This window comes from Adiantum capillus-veneris, chromosome 30, assembly GCF_014529385.1.
Source record: "Adiantum capillus-veneris isolate H3 chromosome 30, ASM1452938v2, whole genome shotgun sequence".
NCBI classification, from domain to species: Eukaryota; Viridiplantae; Streptophyta; class Polypodiopsida; order Polypodiales; family Pteridaceae; genus Adiantum; species Adiantum capillus-veneris.
This window is the reverse complement of record NC_140960.1, coordinates 55,460,910-55,466,659: the sequence shown is the minus strand read 5'-3', so window position 1 is coordinate 55,466,659 and position 5,750 is coordinate 55,460,910. Positions and strand designations below refer to the sequence as shown.

General features: G+C 44.6%; 1 pseudogene; it reads right to left on the bottom strand.

Annotated features, from left to right (window-relative positions):
* Positions 1-3,009: 3,009 nt before the first annotated feature.
* On the bottom strand, positions 3,010-3,438 carry LOC147417987 (uncharacterized; annotated as a pseudogene).
* Positions 3,439-5,750: the final 2,312 nt, after the last annotated feature.

Below are 5,750 nucleotides of genomic sequence, written 5' to 3'. Positions count from 1 at the left end.
GTAGCTCAAGAACACGCATAAACAGACTGCCTAGAAGAGTAGAAGCTCCCACTCAAACCACAACCATATACATGGCTGTCCCACAGTCAAAATACATGTTTTGTAACCACAGAAGAAACCTGTATCCAAAACTCCTTGTAACCTGTAACCTGTACCCGTACCTGTACCTGTACCTGTACCTGTACCTGTACCTGTAGTCGAAGAAGACAATGTCGCCAAACTCCCACTCTATCTGTGTGTATGAGGCCACTCCAAGAAGAGGCTACACACTCTCAAATGAGTTGTGGGCTCACGTAAGTGGAAGACACTACAACAATGGCACCTGTAATGGCTATGGAAGCTCTGGCAGCAGTCGGTGTAGGCTCTCAACTTCTCAACAAGCTTGGAGAAAGAGATGGAGTTCTTGCACTTGGCACTTCACACAATAAGAGTGTGTGTGTGTGTGTGTGTGTGTGTGTGTGTGTGTGTGTGTGTGTGTGTGTGTGTGTGTGTGTGTGTGTGTGTGTGTGTGGGAGAGTATACCCCCTAAGCTAGCCCCCAAGCTGCATGGTCGATCTCCTCTTTTTCGCCTTGCTTGAAGCTCATTGGCTCTCTCTAGCCTAGCCAATCACAAGCCTGGGTCATAGCTAGCAATAGGGGTAATCCTTGGACAAGTGTCCTCCTTTCCCTTTGAGAGAGAGGACTTGATAAATGCTTTTAAAAATAATTTAATTAGCTAAAATATTATTGGACCCCTTTAGAGGCCAACCAATAGGCTTTAGGCACCTTATGAGGGCAACATGGAGAGGAGCTTGACATGTGTCCTTGTTGCCTCTTTAGACTAGGCTTGCCTTGAGTGAGGGTGTGTGTGTTCTCTCTCGTGCTCCTACAAGTAGGGCTCACCCCCCATATGTAGGTATCCTTGTTGACTTTTGTAACACCTTAAGCCCCTTAATCACCTTAGTCATGAAGCACCTCAAGCACCTTAGTCATCAAGCACCTTAGTCAGCAAGCACGACAAGCACCTCAAGCTTTGGCCGGGTTCCCACCTCAGTTCGCACCATGTTCAATGGTGGGAATGACTATGTTCTACAACAGCAAGAGAACTCTTGTCTTTTTCATTGGAAGCAAAGCATGGTGGCGCAGACAACAAAGTACATTGTTTTCTTGATCTCAAAAAACTCACAAAGACATGTGAAAAAAGTGGCGTTTAGCCCCCTCTAGATAGGCAGCTATAGTAGAGTCTTGTCTCCTTTCACAATGGTGGCACAATGAAAATTGTATGGACAAAAACATCTCCGCAATGACTCTTGGTTGAGTTGGTGGGAGGTGCGTATTGCACATTGGAGGAGCATCATGACAGTGGTAGAGAGAAGTATCGATGGGAGGGCAAACACTCCAAGAATCAACTTGGCCGAGAGTAAGCATGGGAGTTGGCTTGCAAAAGCGAGGGATTCAAAAAATAAAATCTCATTGTATGATGCATGTACATCAAATATGGCGAATGTAATTGGTTTGGCTCTTTGTTTTAAGGCTAAGGTGATTGAAGAGAAATGCATCATAGACAAAGTATATGAAGTCTTCAAGGTTTAGTCTCATGCAAGAGATGGACTGTGAGGGTGTATGAGGTGCACATCAAGGATGAACCCTACTGCACATGCCCATACTTCACCGATAGGGAGGCCAAGAAAAAATCTTATTTGGCTTGCAAGCACTTGTACTTCATTTTCTTGAGAGTGCTTGGATTGAGCCAAAATGAAAACATGTTCATACATTAGTCTGTGCTAGGCAAAGTAGATGTCTACAATGCTCTTAGCTGTGAATGCACATATCCAAACTTAGAGTAAAGCCCCATGATTGAATGATTTTGTGACACATTTTCCGCCGTATATTGGACCTTTGACAAAGATGTTTTGGATTATCTTGGTTTATAAATCATTTTGTCTCTCTTTTTGTTAGCATTAATCTTGATGTAAGCTGATTTAGGTGTATATTTCTCCTTGTGTGTGTGTGTGTGTGTGTGTGTGTGTGTGTGTGTGTGTGTGTGTGTGTGTGTGTGAGAGAGAGAGAGAGAGAGGAGAGAGAGAGAGAGAGAGATTGTGTGATAGAGTATGAGGGTGTTGAGGTGTCACATTAGTAAAAAAGTAATGAATAATAAAACAGTAGTCTCCCAAATGCTATAAAATTGATAGTGCCTTTAATTATTTTGTGTAACCATTCAAAAACTATCCTAGAGAGCTTCTCTATCTCGCTATAATACCCGACAATCTTGAGAATAGCATCAAGTCTACTTAGGATTCCATGGAGGCCATCCCCAATGGACGGGCAACATATGGAGCAGAATGGTTTGGGGAGGCTCACAAGGCAACATTAGAGGTCTATCATCTTTATCGATGTTGCATGGAACGTAATATGCACTTGTTACTGACCTTGAACGAGAAGGGGAAATTTGCATTCTCTTGCTAGAAAAGAGTTGGAATCATCATAGACGAGTACGAGGGGAGATTTAAGGTGCAACCAGGGTGCATGGTGAATCATCTCTTGCCTATAGAGGGTAGCACTCCTACAAACCTCGGGACTTCTAGAAAATGAATGCGGCCGCACCATATAAAGTGCTGCTTTATGTACTACAAGCAATAAAAATGTAATGTTCTCTATTTTTCCATCTGCAATTCATGTTAACTACTCCATTATCCACCCTTCACCCCACTACAAACATGCAAAAGCCAGTGAGTATGTCGGGTAGGGCAACAAGTGGACTCTTCATTAATCTCCTTACGCATGACAAGCCCCCCCCCCCCCCCCCCCCCCCCCCCCCCCCCCACCCCCCCCCCCCCCCCCCCCCCCCCCCCCCCCCCCCCCCCCCCCCCCCCCCCCCCCCCCCTTCCCTCTCTCTCTCTCTTCTCTCTCTCTCTCTCTCTCTCACACACACACACACACACACACACACACACACAATGAAGTATAATCCGACATTGGCATAATACTACAAGACCCCAAGGCAACCAAGTTTTTGATGAATGCTCGTCTTTAACTGTTGCTCGACATTCCCTTGTCTTTGAGAATATATTGGGTGAAGCTGAGATCAAAGAGCTCACATTTAATTGACATTTCAACTTCATAAAATGGATTTTTAAGTACACTATTGACATAAAGATCATATACGTTTTTAAGTAAGGTATCTAGTGCCTAGGTACCTAGCTCTGCCATCACAAAGAATTTTGTACTTGTAAGGGACTAGAAACAACAGGCGTCGAATGTATCAACTTCCAAGAGCTTAATGCCACCACAACTATGGGTAAGTGAGAGCTACCGGTAGATGGCGTGCATAGAATGCCAGAGACTTGTTAACCATAAGCTATCATTAGTGCCTAGACAGTCAGTAGATCCATAGTCCTTGTAGAAGATTTGGCCGTCGAACTTGTTGATAATGAAGAGGTTGTAGATGCTAGTTGTCATGCTTGCAAAAATTGAGCTTGCAAAACTGGAAGGAGAGAGAAGATAGAAATACCTAGGCCTCTCTCTCTCTCTCTCTCTCTCTCTCTCTCTCTCTCTCTCTCGGTTGCACAACAGGTTTTGAAAGGGGTAGATCTCAGATGAAGTGAATATTGTAGATAGATTTCGAAGTGCTTTGACCCAAAAGTGCGACCAATAAATGCAACAAGTAACACAATCATGTAGTTGTCACTCTGTACAGGCTGCATCTGGTGTAATATGTGATGCAGTAGCTACAGGTCAAGGTAGGTGTGTGGGGTGTTGTAGGGCACAAGAAAAAGGGTACATCGTATAGCTACAGCTTGTCGTAGAGGTGCATCAGAGATCATTGAGCCAGCTAGTTTTGTACAGTCTATAGGCACAAGGCAACACAAGTGCAAATGTTGCATAGGGGTGTATGGCGTGCAGGTCGTGCATGGATTCACAAATGTAGAGGCCGTGCAAGTGCAAGAGCTTGATTGCATCAAGGTTTGCCACTACGCATCAACAAACCAAGTAAGATGCAACACGCAGCTAAGTAAGGAGACACACAAAATCTAGTAGGAGAGACGAACTTCGAACTCTCTCTCTCTCTCTCTCTCTCTCTCTCTCTCTCTCTCACACACACACACACACACACACACACACACACACACATGTCTAGATCACCTCCTCTCTCTCTCTCTCTCTCTCTCTCTCTCTCTCTCTCTCTCTCTCTCTCTCTCTCTCTCTCTCACACACACACACACACACACACACACACACACACACATGTCTGGATCACCTCCCCTCCCCTCTCTCTCTCTCTCTCTCTCTCTCTCTCTCTCTCTCTCACACACACACACACACACACACACACACACACACACACACACACAAGTGCAAGCTGAGGTGGGCGCGCACGCACACACACACACACACACACACACACACACACACAACTGCAAGTTGAGGTGGGCGCTAGCGCTCACCTCTCAGCTTGAGCTTGAAGGAGAGAGAGAGAGAGAGAGAGAGAGAGAGAGAGAGAGAGAGAGAGAGAGAGGTGAATCAGGTGACTATTCATTTGAAAATCTCTCATATTTTATCTCTCTCATATATTAAGCTCTTTGGTGATGACTATTTATTTGAAGGGCCATCTCTCATATTTTATCTTTCATATATTAGACTCTTTGGTGGCAAGCTTTCATATATTAGACTCTTTGGTGGCAAGCTTTGCCATGTGCCTAAGGAGAGAGACTTAGTCTCATCTCAAATGTGAAAGCTAACATGCATTGCATGCGAACTTGGGAGAGAAACTCTATCCTCGTGCTCGAGTCTCTCAAATGAAGTGTATGTCGCTAGGCCTAATCGGAGATCGAGGTCAGCCTCCACAAGGTTAAGCTCAACTTCTCTCGTGGGCTCATGGGGAGGAGGGGTAGAAGAGACCTTAGCCATACCATTGTAGTCCCTCTCCTTGAGCAATGTAGTGCTCTACCCCAAGCTATCAAAAAGAGAGTCACCACTTGCGAAAGATATGACAGCTGATGATACGCTATGCGAAGGGGCAACACTCACTTTGCCTGGCAAGATGGCTGCTTGAGTCCATCCTAAAACAACGTCTTCCTACTTTTTGTGTTGCAAAAAGCTATGTTCCCTATGAAGGTGCATAGCGGGTCCCTCCCCCCCCGAGAGAGAGAGAGAGAGAGAGAGAGAGAGAGAGAGAGAGAGAGAGAGAGAGAATGATTAAGAAAACATGCGCGCTCCAAAAATCGATTTTGGAGCAAAGAAATTTTTTTATTTATTTTTTGCTCAATTGAGCAAAAATCTGGAAAAAGCTCCCTCCATTCCCATCCCCACCACTAGCCATATACACATCACCATGCCCACTCGCATTAAGAGACTAACGTTTATCTCCTAAGTGAGCAATGTCTAGTAATGTCACTGAAAATAAACTTGCCGCCAGTTGTTTACCTTATGACTGTATTGCACATATCCCATGATGGTGGCAATGAACATGGCAAGAAGATGACCTTCATCTCATTATCAAATTTAAGACCTTTGGAAGTGAGGTGAAAAAGAACATTGTTGAACTCATTCAAATGAGAGCTAACGCTATTGCCTTCTTTCATGTTCATATGCATAAGTTTCTTCTGGAGAAAACCTTGTTCTAGGCAATTTTACCATCCCATGCAGCACATAAGGCATCCCATAAATCTTTGGCATTGGTCTTATCCATTACTATGAAGTAGATGGATTCACCAAGGTGCAGGTAAATGGTCGCCATAGCATGCGCATTCAAATCTTCCCATTGATCATCA